Raw genomic sequence first — 20,280 nt, forward strand, 5'->3', positions numbered from 1 at the left:
CCCATCTGTATTTTAAATGCAGTAGGAGATTATCATGTCCCAGAGTATCATTCATGAGGGTGGCTCTGCCTCCGAGTAATGAATCAGCCACTATTTGAGGCCAGTCTCCCGTGAGACCCTGGCAGCTCACCTCCTGCCACGCGGCAATTCACTTCTCCCACCAGACCTGCAAAGGTGGGTTCTGAGTTTATTCAAGCCACTGCAACTGGGGCGGGGGTGGGGGGGATCGCTCCTTCAAAGCAACAGGTTGCTCAGTTTGGGGGGAGACTTTTAAAAGGAGCAGAGCCTGCACCAGAAAGTGTAACAAGCAATTTCTGCTCTGTGCTTAACCTATGGAAATCAGGAGTAAATGTAATGTTGTTAGCAGCCGGTCAGCAGAGTTTGGCAGGGGTAACAACAACCATAGGGAGATAAGATAAGGCTGTAGGCTTTAAAGGTTAGGAAATAGAAGTATGGGGATTACCAGAGCATTTATAGCCAATTGAAGCTGTTCTCCCACTCTCTTCTAGGAAACAAAAACTGATCCCCAAGGGAGGAAAATAATCATTAGCTTTACATTAAAAAGACACATAAAATAATTGTCTCTAAGATGCAGACATACCTAAACCGAGTAACCATATGTGTGTACAGCTGTAGCTTTTGCCGTTGTGCCACAACCTACCCCTACCACTAAGCTACCCTCTCCCATCAGGTCATTTCCAAAACGTAGCTGGCTGTGAACTGGGACCACGCTCTGTTGGTCTGCATAGCTCCTATTTTTACCACTATAAATAGAAGAAACTACTTTGATCGCCTGTTGTATTCTCCTTCAAATCACTTTGTAGGTTAAACAAAACTTTAACTGTTTCAGATAAAGGCAGGCAGAAGGTGTTTTTTCCAAACATCCCAAGTGAAGGAGTGCATTTCCTGCTTCCCTAATTCAACCTACGGCATCAGACATCTGTAACTCTGTTTACATTCCAGCCCTTCACAACTTAATACCGCTTGAAGCATCAATAATATAGGGCACATTTCTGACTGTTCTTTAGATATTTTTTTATCTCCATGGGACTTCCTGGTTTGGGATTTTGTAGTTTACAGTTTCTTTCTCTAATAGTAACTAGCTGCAGCATTTGGCCTTAAGAGTTTACATATTATTTAACTAGATATAGGCTGCCTATTTTAATTACATTAAAGAGCCCTGTAGAGGGCTTGTCTGTTTTTCCCCCTCCGACTATATCAGTTGGCTTAATAAGGATATTGCCACTCCTTATAAACCAGGCTGTGATCAAGTTCCTAAATATTATAGTATTTATTAACATACTTTTGCTATGTTAAAAAACACATCCTAGCATAGATCTTCAAGTACTTAGATGTCCATTGCCTTGATGAAAGCAGTGTGAGCTATAGTGTGCACACATTTTATTTTGTGTGTGTGCATTCCAGCACTTTAAGCAACTTGCTCTCCCTGCCCAAACCAGGAGCCATCTGCTCTTGTCACTGTATTAAAGGCTGCTATTTAACTGTCCCCGCTGCACTCTCAGGATGAGCTCCCCTTTGCTGGGGGATGTACAGCACAGGATTTCCTCTCCCTTACCTGCAGGGCCACCAAGAGGTATGCTTCTGCAAGGAAATTCAAGATTCAGCATAATCCTACTACCTCACATCTATGTCCCTGGTGCCTCTGCATCCTCATCTTCAGGTCCTGTCTTCACATTCCTTATATACTCCTGCTACACGCGCTCTCCGACATCCATTCAGATAGCTTTCACTACGTAACAACAATTTATTTCATTCCTTTGGATAACTAAATTCTTGCCCAGAGTTGGCACTACGTGCCCCTAAGCCCAATTCAGATTGGCCAGGGTCTTGCTGCTGCTGGCACTTCATTGAATTCCATGTTTGAAGCCAAGGTGAGATACTGAGCCATCAGTTTCCATATTTTACAGGGCTGCTTTCCTCCTTAAGGTATCAAATTAGTACCTGAACATCACCTACCAAATCGACCATGTATATTCACGACTCTTCTAACATTTGCAAATAACATTACTACAAGGGAAAGCTCTAGACAGCTTGATTAAGCAACTTGCCCAAGGTCATACAGGAAGTTGTAGAAGAGCTGAAAACAAAAGCCAGATCTTCTTAGCTCCTGTCCAACCCTCTCTGGAATGAAAAGGCCAAACTGCTCTGTGGAAATATTAGCAAAGTCATAGATCTCATCGTATAAATTTCATAATGAATTCACGACTTCCCAAAGAAAATACACAGAGCTCCCAGCACTGCTTTCCACTGCTTTGCGACCCTGACGTGGCAGCTGGGAAGTGTTCCCCAAGCTCCGAGCAGTGCCGGCCATGGCCACAGCCCCTCTGCTCAGACAAAAAGAAGGAAACAGGGAACAGCACTACCCTGCGAGCATCAGGCCATTTAATGCAAATGGGTTCTGCCAGCCTTTTTCTAGCCACTGTCGTCGTCCTTCAAGAAAGTGGAAAAGTGCATCTATCGGAAAAAAGCTGCTGAAGTCACTCAAGAGTGAGTATGAAATCAGTCAGGATAGCAAAAGGAGCATCCAAAGTGTAACAAAGGTGGTATTTATGTCTGTCCTCCTCTCTGTCTGCGTGGCTCTCAGTGATAGCCACAGGAATAAACAATAGCCTTGGCCCCTTGGTTGCAAATGGTTCGCTGCAGAGGCCCAATTAAGTCGTTGAAAGTCTAAACACAGGCACAGGAATCCGCTAATGCAGACAGGCCTGCACAATAGGGTCTCATCCTGGCTCTGCTCTGCTCGTGCTGAGCACCACCTTGCTGGGAGAAGAGCCCGCCACCACCAGTGAGGCTCTTCCACAGAAAGGTCCTGTTCCACCTTGAAGCCCAACCCAAATGCAGGCATTTCCACCCATGCTGGGGAGGATTTCTGGCTCCCTGCAGCAACCAGCTTGTGCTCAGTGAGAGGGGTTGAGCAACCTCAGGCTTGCTACCACCTGACGAGCACACACGTGCATGTGCGCCGACAGGCAGAGCGTTCTTAAAAAGCGATCCCCTCCTCAAACCTCCATCAGGTTCAAGCCTCCCTGACATTATAAACACTTCAAACAGCCTCACTAGCAATGCCAAGAGCAGATAGAGGCTTCGACATTGTCTCAGTACACAGGATGCGGCTTGACATCATTTAGCGGAGACAATGCTCGCCCTCTTTCTTTTGGAACCACGTAAAAAACTTGGCCGAATATAAAACGACTTCAAAGACACATTTCTGTGCCAGCCAGGATGCATCAAAGTTGGGAAAGGAACGACCCGATTCACCTGATCCAGGGAGCTGATAGAGAAGTGTGGGGAAGCGGCTTTTATCAATGTACCTTCCCAGCACTTCCTTCCTGCCCCTGATGCTATTTAAACCCCTCACGCCTACCTCCAGCCAGACCTGCCGTCCTCCGCTCTAAGGAGGAGAAAGGAAAAAGCAAAGGGAAGCCCTAAAAAAAGGCGTCCCTGCAAATTTCTGTGCAGTTACCGGGCAGTCATATCCTTCTGCTTTCCCCTGAAAAATCAAGTATCACCTTATCGTTTCCTCACCAAGATTAACTCCTGCTTCCTGAAGAGTATTTCTGAGGTAGAAAGCAGAGGTGGTGAAAAAAAAAAAAAAATAATAATAATAAGGGGGGGGGGGGGGGGAAGCTGAGAAGCCCAATCTGTCAAGCTGCGTTTTAGAAGAAAGGAAAACTGAAAAGTGAACGTATTTAACATGAGCTATTTCCTGCACTCAGGAGGGAAGAAAGCATGCTACTAACTGTGTGCATGAGGAGATCTGCACTAGTGTTATCTCTGACCTGCAGCTTAGCCCTTGTGTCTCAGCTGCCAAAAAGCTCCTATTCAACGTTATGCTGAGTTCATCAATGCTCCACGTGTCAGGATCCTAACAGGAAAAAGCAGGACAGACAGTCACTCTATTCAACTGCCTGGGGACCCCATGACAACTAAAATCCCCTTGCAGACTGTCCATATCAACCTACGGCAGGTCAGAGCGCATAACCCCTCCAGAACCACAAGCCCAGGCCCACACCCTTTCCCCTTGTCAACATTGTCACTTTAAAACAGCCCATCTAGCCTTATCGCCAAACCTGGAGTAAGTATGACAATTAAGATGGATTGCAAAGCCTGCTTGCGCTTTACAATTAACAATAACTTGGCAGCGTGTCCCACGCAACTGTTGGGTGGTATGGCAAGAACTTTATCCCTGCTTAGTATTGCATTAGCATATTTAGTAGGCTGCAAGACATAATTCCTCAGATATGAACATATTTTGTCTTTTCAAAAAATCTGCAATTAAGCCATAACGTGCAGGCAGTGTGCAGCCGGCAGTAAACTTTGTTATTAGGGGGACTGTGCAAAAATGGCCTTTTTTGACCTGATGTCAATTATCTATTTAATAAGGAATCTATTCAATTAACAAAATGTCTTAGTGGGGTCTATGCTAGGAAGCAGCAATATTCCAGAAATTGCAGCGGATCCTCATCCAGCGCTGCATTCGCTCTGTCACAGCACAGCCCTTAACTGGGTTTGGGGGAGGTCATTTAAAAGCAGGGGTTGGGGGATATTGTTGGGGTGGAGGGGGTGGGGGTGTGTGTTTCAATTTTGGACTAGAAAATGCAAACGCTTCACTTCTGCTACTAATTTAAAAACTTTCTGCTTAAATAATTGTCAATGCAAAAGAAATAAACCCCAGTTAGCAGCATCTTCCTCTGTACATTGTGTATCTGGTGGTTTTCCCTCAGGACTGTCGAGTTTACAGGTAAATTAACAGTTTTCTAAAGTAATTAAGCGCATTTGAGGAGCGGTTATTTAGCATGGCCTAACTTCATCGATTTCCTACATGCTGCACAAGACACCCCCAACCCCACTAAGCTTTTAAAGTCTGTATACGGTATACATTTATCTAGAAAATCTGATCAGGTTGGGGTGGCAGCAGGGGGGGAGAGGCAAAGATCTTCCCTCGATAACCCGGACATTGTCCCCCTTGACATCTGTGTTGCTGGTGGACAGGATATCCTGCCAAATGCAAGAAGACAACTGTGTGACCCACCTTGGGCGAGAGGCACCGCTCGCTGATGCAAGCACAGCGGGAGCGGGTGCTGCTCTCCTCGCCTGGAGCCGCATCCTCGGCACACAAAGAGCAGCCGGAGAGTCCTTGCAAAAGCAGGGGGAAGGAGAAGGGGGGGGGGGAACCAAACAAAAAAACAGTTTAGGTGAGTAGCACATATTCGATAAGGGAAAGCAGATGAGAGCAACAAATGCAATTTTGCAGACAAAGTCTTTCTTCATAAAACCAGCAGAGGAACGGATTAAACCACCTGGCAATCTTGGCAAGAAAAAAAGAAAATCTCAGGCGGTGACAAAACCAAACAGGTGTAACAGGTATAAAACTTTTGCTTCCCAATAATACCCCTCTCTTCCCTGGAATGCTTTGACAGGTGCAGAAGTTCAAGTTACAGCGTGGAAGTGGCAAATAAATACACAGCATTAGCGTCTGACGTGCTCGCCGAGCAACCGGGGATGTTAATAACTGGCAAGGTACACTAATCTCTGATTGCAACATTTGGTTTACCTTAATCTGGAGGGACAGCTGTATTAAAGAGGGAATTATACTAATCAGTTCAAGGCCCTTGCATATAAAACTTCCCATTAGGCTTAAAGTACAACAGCTTACGCTCATTCTCTAGGAGCCTTACATCTGGTTCTGAATAAGGCTGTCTCTCATTTGCAAGGTACAAACCGAAAACAAGGGAGGGGGGAGCTGACAGTTGCTGGAGGATGGTTGATAGAAGAACAAGCTACTAATTCTTTGAAATTTTTTACAGCACAGAACTGGCTGTAAGGCATCTTAATACTAAAAAAACAGGCATGTGTTATCAACCCTAGGCCATTTTTTCCTGTTACCGGAGGTGACCAACATAAAATAAAATTGATGATGTCAGTCAAAAACAGCTAAGCACAAAGCTTGGCTTTGTTATCTTAAGTCAGAAGGTATGATAGGCCATGCCATATGGCTGTAATCCTCCTATATCTTCCATCACCTAACAGGCAACCTTCATGTAGCATGACCTTATTTGGCTGGTCTCAGGTTAGGGCTGCCCAAAGGGGATTTTTCTGTTTCTGTTATATCCAAAGGTTTATGTTGATTTTTTTTCTTTTTTTTTTTTTTTTTTTTTTTTTGAGCCCTGCAAACTATAAATCCGACTGATTACTCTGCACTCTTTTGCTTGACTGAGCCTTTACAATCAGACATCCCCGTTAACAATAAGCTCCTAATGAATCAAACATCTATGGCATTAGTTTCACCTAGCTGCCTCTTTCCCATGCACTGCAGCTCTTTGTCAGACCTGGCTTGATGAGAAAAGCTAGTGACACTTGGTGCACCTATTGATAAACAATTCAGTAATGAGGGGCATAACAAAAATTACCTAAAACAACCTGATTAAAAATGACAGGCAAAGGGTACTACAGAGCTTTGCAGTTAAGGTAACTCTCGTATGTTGGGAGGGATGTAAAAAATAATTAGGTGCAACACAATTTGCTTTAAAATTACAAGTTTGCACTCACATTTTGGCTTTCCCCCCGTCCCCCCCCCCTTTTTTTTTTGACTAGGAGTTTGATGGATGTTAAAAGGAAATTGTTCCATCATACTTTATAATAGTTTCATCTTTTTCGGAAAATTTGCAACTCAATAAGCTTTTTCTCTCTCCTTTTTGAAGTACTACATTAACAGCAAAATGCATTGCTATTTGTAATCCAACTTTCTATTTATAGCAAATTCCTATATTATAACTCAGCATTTTACTTCCTTTGTTTAAATATTGGTTTTGTTGCTTAAAAGCACATGTGGGCTGTAAACAAAGGATAAATAAGCTGTGAAAATAAAAGCAGACTCCAAGGAATAAATAAGAACAAAATGGAAAAGACCGCACCAGGCTCCTGCGATGAACACAGGGATCTCTTTGTGAGAAGGGGGAAAATGTGTTAAAAGGGCACATACTGCAACTCTGAGGCAAACTTTGAAATGGAAGTGTGGAAGCATAAGAGCATTTGATTCAAAATCAGCAATGTGTGGGTTTGCATTTGCGTAGCAGCATGTTGGGAGGGTTTCAATCAGTGCACAGATGCACTTGAAAATCAAATATGGACATGGGGAATGTTTTTGGATATAGCAAATGAGGACTGATGACATGTTTACACTTTGCACATGGATCCAGTACAAAACCATACCCTGCAAAGAAACAATAACCACCATTTGCTGCTTTTTCAGGGCTGTAACAAAATGGTGGCAAAGGAAAAAGAATACAAGTGAGTGTCTATTCCCACCTGGGAGGGGGCTGCACCGTCTTCCTGCTGATGGGCTTATTTTGCTCATCGCTCGCTTGAGAAAGGGATGTTTTAACAAATGTTGAAAATAAGAAAAGGCACAGCGGTTTCAAAAACAACAGCGCAAGAGGAAAAGGAGAGAAAAATGCAAGTTTCAATCATCATTAATGTCTTTCTATGTTGTCAAAATATTTTCTTTACAGAAGAATTAAAATTATAGTTGGAATGGCACTGGAATGGAATAGGGAATAAATGTTAGCAAATGCACTTTCACCATCTCCACTGGTAAAATTGCAGTTTTGACATTATTTCAGTATCTGGCTCTATATATCCTTAAAGGAGAAATTCCTGGCTTATAAATAATGCATTCCAAGCTATGCTGAGTTGTTAATGAAAGTTTATCGAGATGGCAAAACTTTTTTTAAAAGGCAGTGGTAGTTGCAGGCAGTTGCATCTGACCAGACTATAATGTATTCCTCTGGAAGGCAGCTCCAATTCACAGTATGAAGTAATCTTTTGTGAATGTTTTCCAAACTGTGGTGCATATTTTACATTTTAAAGGAAGAGGCAAAAGTTAGCTATCTCTGAAGAAAGGGGGAAAACATCTGTTCTACACTTTCTGCTAATCAGACATTAAAGAAATGCACATGAACTAATATCCCAAGTTTTAAACTTTTATGAAGAGTTCATTTCAAACTTTTGAGAGGGTATCGTTACAGTTCAAATAGTCCTTCAGACATTTGACTTCTGCTACTGATTATTAATAATAATCATACCATTTTCCCTTACACTTTTCAGCATGAATTCAGAATGTCAAAGCTAATTTTCTCATCAGTCTCAGACTTAAAGTGCCGCAAACTTGAGACTTCAGCTTTCTTCTGACACGCTTGGGATTTACAACACCGTGGGGTTAGCATACAGTAGGTTCCACGACTGTACATGGGGTCACATCTGTCTGACAGAGGGCCGCACAGAGACCCGGCAGCTGGATTGTCACCGACAGTACCTGATTCTGGGGGTCTCTCAGCCCTCTTTCTGGTACATGTCCAGCCAGAAGCCCATGGTTTTCTCTTGGCAATCCTAGAGCCTGTGTGGCATCGTGGATCAAATGAAAGTGGAGTTAGCTAAATGAAGTCACGCTACAGACATCATGAGATGTTTGTGTGTGTATTTCATAAGCTGAGGTGCTCAAACCATTAACTTTTAACAATTTCTCTCTTTGCACGTTGCTAGAGAAAGATCCGATTCACATTTACGCTGTGGCCACTTTGCACCATGCTGTGCCACCTCATGCCCTGCAATGATACCAAAGAGCTTGGAGCTCAGGTGCGGGTCCCTGCTCCATGCAGAGCAATGCCACTTGCTTGAACGGAGTTACAACCGCATACATAACTAGAGACTATGGCTCAGTAAGTACAATATTATTTTTTTTTAAGTCTGTCTTCTGCTTTATTTCCAAGTGCATGCTCTAATTTGTTAATTGTATATACAACCAAGCCAAAGTGCTGGTCAAAGGAAATTGTTTCTCTGCAGGCATGATTAAGGTCATGTTTACTATGCACACTGTGAGTGTGTTACAGAACCATCTCTGTCAGGAAGCGCCTCTCTCATGCAGACCTCCTGCACAAGCCTGGGGAAAACAGATGCTCAGGAATCACCTGCTTTACTGACAGGTGGGTCGGAAAACAGCCCTACATCTTTTGCAGTTACACCTTAACCTACCTTGAACAACCATCTGTGATGGCAAGTACAATATAACCATCATAATAATGCAGCCTTGTTCTTCAAACTTGTCTCTTCTGGACATATCCCCCTTTAGCTAAGAATTTAGCATAAAGGCAAAGCAAAGACCAGCAAGTGATGCTTCCTAGTGTCATGGAGCACTGACATGTCAAGTTTGGTGAGAGGTATGCTGAGTCGTGGCTTCCTCCAGAGTTAGCTTCAACCCTCTGCCATGCTATTCTGCCCTGTGTTTGTATACAAAATCATCTAGGTTGGAAAGGATCTTTAAGAACACCTAGTCCAACAGCAAAAGGAAGAACATAGCATGTTAAACGCCCAGGTGTGTATGCTCCATAATAAAGTTTCTAAGAGATTATTCTCATGAAATACCACCAGGCTAAAAATCATAGTAACCATATTTAAGAAAGCAAACTGAAATTTTGAATTGTTTCCGTGGTTTTCCTTTCTAGTACAGAGTAAGGAATTTCCATTTATTTCTCAGATAAGAACAAAAAGTGTCATTTCCTTTTGTTAGCCAACAATAAATATAGTTGTGCTTTGGAAGACCTTTCATTTACCATCTTTTCTTTTACTTGGGAAAGGAACAGACAGTCCAGTTGCTATAAAATTACCACAATTTCCAACAGATAGAAATCAGCGTTGTGCCACTGATGTCACCTAAGCGAGACTCTGAGAGGAGGGTAACACAGGTTACCCTTCCAGTCACACACAGAGCCAGCGTTAGCACCACAGAGTGAGGCATGAGGTGGTGGATACCAACACTGCCTCAGGTCAGGATAGGACAGCGTGCAGGTTGTGGTAACACAGAATAACATGTGGAGTAACACTCTCACCTTCACTCGTGCAGCTTTGGAACCAGCTACCTCCCTGCTCAGAGTAATACACTAGCTGTCGTCCCATCCTTCTTTGGATGAGAAGGTTCCTTCTGCACCACCTGTCCTGCACCTTGTACACTAGAGAAAAGAGACCATATGGATGAGAGGCAGGCAAGCCCTCACACTAGGGGCTAAGGAGGTTTAAACTGTCTTGATTGCGTTATCTTGGCAGTAAGGAAAACAACTCTGATGCCTTACCACTTTGCCAGAATTAAATGTTTTGTCTCTCTATTGTCCTTCACCTAAGAGTCACTTTAACACTGTAGTTTAATATTCATGTAATTAACATTGCTAACTGTTAAAACCTGAATGAAATAATGAATTAATATGTATGCTCAGATCTCTATTTTGTCTAATATTACTTACACCTTTTTTTTATTGGGGCCTCAGCATTCTGAAGGGAAATACAAAGGATTCTTCCCCTTTCAGCCTGACTCTGCTGTCGCCGTCACTGCAGTGAGTTAGCAGCTCCACTGCAGTTATGGCAGAGGAGAGGGGACTTTGCTCGGGTACCTCCAAACGGGCCACCCCTGCCACTGCATCAGTCAATGTGTGCTAACGTGCCAGGCAGCCCCTCAACAGCCACAGGAACGACCTGGGTACCTCAACATCGCTTACTGAGTTGTAATGAACTTAGTGGTAAGGTCTGTCCTTACACGGGCAGAGCCTCCAAGGGCTCTACCGAGCTAGGGCATGCATGACCATGGCACAGGCCTTCGAGGATAGGAGTCTGTTTGATATCAGAGCCAACTTAGTGAATTTACTGTAAAGGCACTTTCATATAAGAAAGCAAAATCTTACAAGGTTCACGGTTCAGCTTCAGCTGGGACTTGCCTTCAAAAAGCAAAATGCATCTACATGCTCAATGGGCAGAAAGGAGCTCAGCTCTTCTGCCTCAATAGAACAAATTGCATTTACATTGGCAGTAAATTTGGCTCTAGCTCTGCATTTTGGGAGGGAATCTGGAAAAACAATCTGCACCAGGATGTGTTGGGGTGGGGGTGTCCCTGTTTTTGAAAGGTCCATTGGAATAGACTCTTATGTGACTCTGCTTTCAGTCCAAACTCCACATAAGACCCAGCCCGAAATAAAAAGGAGACAAGATCAGCCAAGGCTTAATTCTCAGTTTTAGTTTTAAAAGGAGTTGAGGCACAGAGAAACCTGAAATAGACCACTGATATTATGCCTAGGGCAAGATTTTTCAAGACTATATGTGAGCTGGGAGATGTAGAGGAACACCTGGTAAATTTTCAAATTCACTTAAGATGAGACGCCCAGAGCAGCGTGGTCCTCTAGAGCAGTCTTACTATCAGAAATGCATTCAAAGGGTATTCTTACCCTCTCTGGTATCAGATAAAAATACATTTTGTGGAGCTCCAGCTGCCTCATAGTTAATGGCAGAGCTATATTTATCTTTTATCACTTGAAGGTCTGGTCTGGTTAAGTAAAAAGTCCAATTAATAAAGACTACAAATTTATGTAACTAAGCCATACACTCAGTATATTCTCTACCACCACAGAGACCAGATGACTTTTTCACATCACGGGTCTCTAGTTCAACACTTGCTCAAACACCCAGTTGTGAGAAGTGCCACAATTTTGAAAGATTTCACTGAAAGTCAGGCATTAAGAAGTTAGGTGCCTTTCCTCAAGGCAACATCTTATTTAGATCAGGAGATCATTTTCCCTTCCTGCTCTTGAAAAACATTTTGCTATTCACTCTGTGTGTCCTATTAGCAGAAAATAGAGGAAGTTCTGATGCATCATAGCACGCATCTGAAATTCTAATTAACAAGAAGTCATCTGTAGTTGTCCAACATCATATTATTAATTCACAAAGCAATAAAGGAATATATTTCAGACTGAATGAGAAGATAGGTACTGAATGGGGTCATAGTATTTCACTACACATAATTTGTCATGATCTTTAACTATTTCAAACCTATAGAAGTCAAGTTGTACAATGCCTTACTGTGAATATAATTTCTCACATATAAAAAGCGGTTACACTGGTATGATTTATTCTCATGAACTTAAATCCTAAATTAGATCTAAATCTATATAACCCCAGGTTGCATAAGGAAGTATTTTTTTACTGTGAATACTAGACTTTTGCTCTTTTATGTATTTTTGAGCAAGAAAGGCAATTCTAGGGACATTGTAATACGCTTGCTGGCATTATGATCAATACGTACATTAATTTAAAAATTATATTTAGCAATGGGAACAGTAGATTTGATGATTCATTAAAAAAGCACATCTCTGTTAAATTCTAATCAATCTCTACATTCCAAAAGTCTTAAGGAAGGATTTTTTCTTTAACCCACACCCCAAAAATGAAGACTTTTCCAAATGCATTGCCAATGACTAGAACTTTTTTCTTCTTCCTGCTCATTTCAAAACATTGTTAATTCTAAAGTATAGGGAAACCCAAAATCATTCATTCATTCATCCATTACCTTTCCAGCAAGAGAATGTGCAGTTACTAGAATTTTGTACAATTAGTGCTCCAAGTCCTTTAAATGTAAACCTGTAAGAAAAAAGTAAAACAAGTCAAAGTTAATAGTGACTGGCTGGAACAAAATGCTTAAATCAATATGATGATGGCTCATCTGCTTGTCATTTAGCCATTACCTAGGAGTCAAGGACCTCCTGCTATGCCAGATTTTTTTTTAATACAGATTTATCACTGCCTCAGTTCTGCAGACACATATGAAGCCAAAGTCATTCCGGACTTGCCCTGTCATACTGTTTACTCTTCATATCTTATTTATTCCTGTTTGTTCTTTACATTGGATACAAACACAGACAACCATTGGGAAGTTCAAAAAGTTTAGTACAACAGCAAGAGGGCAAAAGCCACCATCTCACGTTTACAGGATCCTAGAGAAAATAACAACATAGTAATTCTCCTAAAGAAGAAAAAAAAACCCACCACATATTTAAATGTTTTCTTTGAATTAAACCTTAAAATAAAGCTGTGTAGTTTAGAAATATTTTGAGGTATTTCTTCACCACATATAGAAACCAGGTTAAAACATGTTTTGGGTACAAATTTAAACACAGAGAAACCTCATTGTCTGGTGTTCAACATAGGAAAAGCCTAAGGACATAAGACATACAACTAAGAAAAGGGCACGCTGGTGATGACCCTATGGACACACAGGGCCTGATCCTTATCCTACTGGCACCAACAGAAATCCCAAATCTGTTCAAATCAGTGGTGTTTGACCAGGGTCTGCCACTGGGATCAGAATCAGCGCTGTTTTGTATATGCTCAGCTTTTACAGAAAGCCACAAAACTTCCCCAAAAACATAGTCCCCGGGGTATTTAGGCAATGAGCATCTGGGCAGCAAAGGCTACTTGGTCGTAATTGTGACAAAGCAAAGTCTTTAATTCTGGTTCCCCAACTGGAACACATGACTGCTCCTTCTTTTGGGGAGAGGAGAGTGAAACAGGAGCCAATGCCATCTCTGGAAGAAAAGCCTATGATGCAGCCTCAAAATAAATACACTTATCTGCATATACAAACACTGGAGCCTCATATGTATCCACCAATACCCCTTCCTTAAACTTAAAAAAAAAAAAAATACTGCATATGCTGCAGCTCACACCAAGAGGAATAATGAGGGAGGTGTTGGGTTTTTTGGTATTTTTATAAGTTCATATAACTACAGTCACAGCAACTCTAGGTTCATCAGAACTATCACATAAAAAAAAAGCACTTATCACAAACAAGTTTATTTAATAATCAGCTGCCTTAGTTCCAGTCCTCTCTCAGACCCGCCTGTGTACGGTCTTTATTACAGCCTAATCACATCACTGTTTTGGAAAGGCAAACTCTGAACTGAACAGCTACTGTCACCTCCCTCTCTCTTTTCCTTTCCCAAAAGGTTAAACGTGGAAAATGCTAAAAATCTACTGGGAGTGTGTCTAAAATGAAGTGTAAATAGGTATGGAAAACCTATAAGAAAACGGAAGGTGCCTGAATGGCAAAGTGCAAAGGGTGACAAGAAGAAAATTGTGGTGGCATACAAAAGGCAAGAGAACAAGAAAGATTTGATACAATAGATAGCTGGCGTGAGCCTATCCACTGGCTGTGGTAGCTCCTGTTCTACCCACCTCCCCCTCAATACCTTCATTTTTTTGTTATGATAAAGAACATTCATGATCAGTAGCAATGTTATAATGATAGTAAATGCAGGATTTAAGGTATATAAAACCTTCAGCCAACATTAGAAAGCCACCAAGGGGGAGTTACCTTGCACGAGGTTCTATTTAGTGATGGCTCCACTCTTTCACTCCCTGACTGCAAATCAGCATTTTTAGTGGACAATAGGCTCAGCAGTGGCCTTATGATTGCCTCTTTTCAAATGGAAATGGCTATCCTAACTCCTCTGCCAGGTTTTTCTTACTAGAGCACAAATTGCAGTTTACAAGGCTCTAAGGGGGAAAAAAAAATCTTAGCTGAATATCTTTTTTTTATTCGACAAACTGACATGTAAATTACCCTTTAAGTGCTCCACTCTAGGGCTCTGATCATCTCCTAATTGTCACAGTCAATTGTAGCCAACAGTCTCTTCAATCCCAAGCGCTTTGACAACAAGCATAAGGATCAAAGCAGAATCAGCTCCCTTCAATATCCTTCTGTTTAGGATGCTACAAAAAGCCTGAAAAAGAAAGGTGTAAGGGCATTAGTGGAGAAGGAACCGAGAGTAGAAAGTACTATAGCAGTCATTTTCTGCTTCACCAATATTATATATCTTTATGTGCTCTGTTATCCCATGTTCAGCATGAATACATAAACATCCCAGAGAATAAATATGGTTCAAAGGGACTTGGATATATTACTACTTAAAAATAAATGCAGGATGCACTTCCAGTGCCTCCCCCCATCCTTCCCTCTCCAACTTTCCCCTTCACTCTTGGAAAGAATACAACTGCAGTTATTTCTCCAGCAAAGTTGTTTTTTTCCCAAAACAGTCCCACACTGTCTTCCAGGATGAACCAGGCTGCAGATCAGCCTACCGCGATGGAAACCCATCCCAAGATGTATTCATGGGGATGGTATGACTGAGACATGAAGCGCATCATTTGTGTCTCCGCTTCTGCTTTCTGAAGCGCCTATAACCCAAGGCCAGGCAGAGGCTGGAGCAAAAGCCCCTCATTCAGTTGGAGTCCAACTCTCAGCACAGCCAGTTTCAGTCACATCCAAAATGATTGGGAAGAAATACAGAAATACATACGGCAGTCCTCAAAGTCTGCCCAGGGAAAAATAAATAAATAAATAATTTGCTGTGATTCTAAAAGAAGATTCACCTTTTATTGTATTTCAGACCACTTTAGATCAGCACCACACTACACCGCTTAAATTTTTGTACTAGCTTGCTGTGTTTGATGATACGAGCTTGCTCGCTCTGCAATACGCTTTCATACCCTCAGCACCTCGCAGACGCCTCAAAGTGAGCCTTGTTGAAGTCGTGTTTCTAGGGAATAGGAGTAAGGCGGAGCTATTCTGAGTCATATTTTTACTTCAAAACTTGTACGTATCCAGGAACGTAGCAGTAACTCCCACAGAGGATTGCAAACAGCTTCTGCCACACAGGCTGCAGGGGAGGAATAGCATGGCTCCTGCAGAAGATGAGCTTCTGAAGTGGGAGAAAGCCTGCAGGATACCAGGGAGGCAAACTGGGGATGTGCCAAGCTCTAGACTAACTCAAAAGGATCTCCAAACGGGTAACCAGGCTCTGCAGGGTTAGGCAACTGGATCCTTTCGGCCTCTCTGACAGCCTTGCTGCCACACGCAAAGGAAGCAAGAGACTTTCATCCATTTTCCTGGAGCTCTCTCCCACTTTGGCAAAAGATACTTTCCACAGGAGGTAGCGTGAACACCTGAAGTCCAAAAATAATGGGTATTTGGAGGCGAAAACCTATTTGCTCCCTCATAAGGAATTAATTCACTCTTACAGCTATTTTTAAGAAACTGCCACTTGACATTTCTTAAAGATGATGCACCTTATCCATTGGCTCACATAACACTAGAGAAATGGTTAGACGAGACAGATGGATGAGTTTAACAACCTGCTGCCCCCCTCCTACAGATCCCACTTTCCTCGCCTAAATTCTGGGTTCCTGTGTACAAGATGAGCTGAGTCAGATCCATAGACCAGCAGAAAACTAGTCGTTTGTGTAATAGGACCCCCAGGCGAGGCTTTCGGTAGGTGTTCCTAAACCATCACCTACACCACACTCCCCAAGGAAGACCAAAAGGTTTCAGATGCAAATAACCCTATTTTTTACATAGAAAAGACTCGGAGCTCATAGGCAAGACAGCACAGATACCACAAGGCTTCCTACAGAGCTGGCTCTGCACCCACTCACTGCTGCCTGCTCCTGCCTGCACCCACCGCCTTGCACCCAGCCATGCTCAGAGCCCCCAGCACCACCTTGCACACGCAGATGAGCATTATTGAGTTAGAGATGCTAAATGCAGATAATAGGTTCAATACAAAGACGGGTGAGAAAAGTGTTTACCATAATGAATAGGAACGAAAACTCAACATTTCTCATAGGAAAGATATTCCAAAAAAATGGTGATTGGGAAACATCAAAAGTACTCATTTGAATGATGTTAAAATAATATAGAAGGTTCATCTAATATATCATTTAAAATAAATACAAAACCAAAATTATAAAACTGAAGTGAAACGTTTGTCTTGTCAAGCTTGTTTTATTTCCATATTATCAAAGGGGAAAACTTTAACTCTTTCTGACCAAAACTTTCACTGAAAAAGGCACGTTCTAAAGAAAATGTTCCAGCTCAGCGAAACATGCTTTCCCCACCAGCAAATCGACACATATTTTGCAGCTCTATATGATGATTGATATCTTCTCCAAACAGCTAAATTCTGAGGTGGCTCCAGTTAAAATGTATGAAATATTTTCCTTGATATTCCACTATACAAGGCAAATCCCATTAGTTTCTAGGAAGATTATTCCAAGACACTAAGATACCTTCCCAATGAAACTTTCCCAACATTAGCAAATTGCTCTGTGGCTATTCAGCTCACTAGAATTAAATTGGTATATAAAGATATTTTCACCTCCTCATACACCCAAAAGTGCCACACGCCAATAAAAACCTGCAAGGTCACCTGGAATGTAATTAACTTTTTTGTTTCTGAACTGTGCTTATTTAAACAACAGAAGCATTTCCAAATAGCAGGACATCAGCTAACACAGCCTGCACTATTTTCTCACCTTACTTGAAAATGCATCCAAATACTTATCGCATGAAACTGTTGGTTCCCAGCTTTGTCTGTGGAGTTGTCGCTGATGGTCTGCAGAGGGATGAGTAGCACAGTAATCCTGGCCATTTTCCTTGTTTCCAGCTGCTAAAGCATAATAAAGAAGGTTAAAATAATATTCTTTTCCTATCAGAACTTTTCCATGGAGATAATTGCTATAGTGTTTGCAAAGTACAGATTTCATTACCAGAAAGTAGTAGAGGGTCCACATGACTGTGAATGGGAGGAGATAAGCTCAATGGGACAATTTCCCCTTAAAATAAGACACACATAGAGGAAAAAGGTGAAACAAAAACCCCACAAACCTGCCCTATCAGAGAGTATGTCCTTTCATTCAACGCAGGGAACCCACAGCACTAGAGACTGTTACATGGGCTAAGCAGTTTGTTGCACATGACCATTTTGTGATACCTCAGAGCTGTCATTTATTATGGGCAATGGAACGATTGCCTTGCACAAAGGGAAAGGTGCCATAACAATGCCGGTGCACTGGAGCAACGGGTAAGAAAGCAGCTCCTCTCCTCCAGCTGCCTCCCACACACAGCAGCAAGTCATGGGGCAGCCTGAGAGCACAGGGGCTCCTCTGGAAGCGTTACCCCAAGAAGGGAGCACTGAATGCCAATCAGAAGTGTGGTTTACTGATAGGATGATGCTGCCCTTTCCTACAGACTAACATAAACCCCCAATCTGGTTGTAAAGGAGCGGAATAATAGCACTCATTGTGTCGCTGACATTTCTCTTGGAGGGGGTGGCGTTTCAGTAAGCAGTTATGTTTCCTTATTTAGTTCTCCACCACAATCATGGATTTTTGCAGCCCTTCTTTTTATGCTTCTGAAAAGTAGAAGGATGAAAGGTTACATTTGCGAAGTCTAGAAGCTATGGCCAAAGCACATGCACTGATGCAATGTGAAAGTCCGTGGCCACATAACCGCTTCAGGACCATCACAAGATTCCTGATATGGCTCCTAAATGGCCAATGATTAACTGATGTGCTCTGGTCATTAAATCTTTGTTCAATTCGGTCTTTCAAGCAACAAAGACATACTATTTCTCTCTGGGATGCCTTGCAGGTATCAGCGTTGGGTTTGCTAAGAATATACATAAAGTCATCACCTCTGCAATGGCCCAGGCTGTGTGAAGTGCCTTCAAAAGCCCTTAGGAAGCCATCTGCTTAAGCCTCAACTGAGAGTTGTTTTAAAGAAGTCATATGCTGCTTTTTAAGTGATTATTTCTAGATGGTGCTCAGGGGCAGGGAGGGAGGGTTGATGACCACAGCTCATTCTGTGCAAAGGCAGAGATTGAAGCCATTGAGCGCTGGCAGCAGTGATCATAGGACTTACAGCGAAGGAGCCAAATTGTACACAACTGCTTGCTCTTGGGGAGAAGAGGCTTTCCTGGGTGTCTTCATAGCTCATCAGCACAGTTTCTACCGCAGTCAGCTAACCACACATCTTCCACTCCAGCCACATCTTCCTAAGCCCAGGAAAACATCACAATCCCATTTTACAGAGGAAGACATAGGCACTGTTAGAACAGCGGGATTCAAGTCTATTAAAAGCTAATGAGAAGATATGCAGTCCAGTGAATTCACCAAAGTCCTAAAAAAACTGTTTCAGAGCCAGGGCCTCAGCATAGCAGCTCCCAGGTCCTAATCTGTGCTCGGGTTGTTTGGTGTCACGAAGACCTTCCTGCTTTTAACTCCTGCAAGGTCAATGCCAGGCAGCTAAACGTACATTGAGGACACTGCTCACTTCTAGGCTCATGCACGACAAAATAGAGAACAAGGGCATCATTCACGGACAGATGTTAGAACTTGATTGTAAAGAAAGCTGTTTCAAATAATAACCAGAGAGTTAGAAAAAGCATGTCTAACCACGTCTGTTAAGAAGAACATTATGCAGCATTTATCAGCTCAGACAGGAGTTTTCTTCATAAAACTGGTTTCAATATAGGATTTTAAGTGTATGGCAACAGATAGAGTGAATACAGACATTCCTTTACACAAGGAGAATTTCTATCTATTACTAAGCTGTAATTTTAATTGACATTAAGCAAGAACTACCACAAGAATAGAGTGAGCGCCCATTTCTCACAGCCTATCTATCTTGCATACAGTTACTTAGGGCTCATATACCACCAGTTTAGAAACATGCGTAATTGCTTATGGTCAACATCATATCACTGCCAGATCACACATTAAACAGATAACCACTATTATTATAGGAGCAACTTCCTTGACCTCATATTTTGGTCTGGCTCTGAATTCCTGTACTTTACCAGCTTGGTTTGTTCTGCTATGCCAGCCTTCTGCCTGTACATGTCATTTTCTACTCCTGTAAGTGACCGGTGTACTAGAGAGCTTACTATAAAAATGCATATTTGAGCACATGAATAGAATAAATTCAAGTAATATGATCACAGTTGCTCCTGCAATGTTTTTATAAACACAGAGTCTCTGCTTTTTTATTATAGTTAAGGTACAGTGTGTTATTTGGCAGAGGAACCTTACTTGAAAATGTAAAAGGTTCAGGCAACCACACATTTGGAAGTAGAAATCTTTCCTTAAAACATTGCTCTGGTTTTTAAACATAGCAAAATTTCTGGAAACTTCAGTTTCACAGAGTCTGCCAAAGCTCCAGTCACATGTAACATATTCTTGGGGCTTACATATAATGTTTCAAGTAATAAACAACATCTTGTTTAGAGCAGGATGGAAAGGAAAAAAAAAAGGGGGGGAAGCACTCATTAGAGTCAAAGCTCTACATCAGTACTAAAAACAAAATGCGTTTCTTGCAATGAAACTTCAGACTAACTTTTATGATGTATTAACAGGAGTTTCATTTGCTCTTCTCACCTTTAATAATTGCAGTTAAAACAGTAGGTTAAATTTTTACAGCAATTAGGTAAATTATATTACAAAAGAAAATTTCATGCTCATTGAAGTGCACTCAGGTGTTCAGTAACAGAAAGGAAAGTCCTGTTCATCATAATCTGGTAACAGAATGAGTTACATATTGTATATAAC

At 41.9% G+C, this 20,280-nt stretch overlaps 1 long non-coding RNA gene across 1 annotated transcript; it reads right to left on the reverse strand.

The window, feature by feature from the left end:
* Positions 1-7,994: 7,994 nt before the first annotated feature.
* LOC121092821 lies at positions 7,995-19,354 on the reverse strand. The gene is made up of 5 exons (XR_005829391.1): positions 18,596-19,354; positions 17,209-17,342; positions 14,459-14,618; positions 12,407-12,477; positions 7,995-8,416 (listed from the first exon to the last, which is right to left on the reverse strand). It is a non-coding gene; the product is annotated as an uncharacterized LOC121092821 (long non-coding RNA).
* Between the last annotated feature and the right edge of the window lie 926 nt (positions 19,355-20,280).

The sequence above is a fragment of the Falco naumanni genome, chromosome 8, assembly GCF_017639655.2.
Source record: "Falco naumanni isolate bFalNau1 chromosome 8, bFalNau1.pat, whole genome shotgun sequence".
In the NCBI taxonomy this organism is placed as follows: domain Eukaryota; kingdom Metazoa; phylum Chordata; class Aves; order Falconiformes; family Falconidae; genus Falco; species Falco naumanni.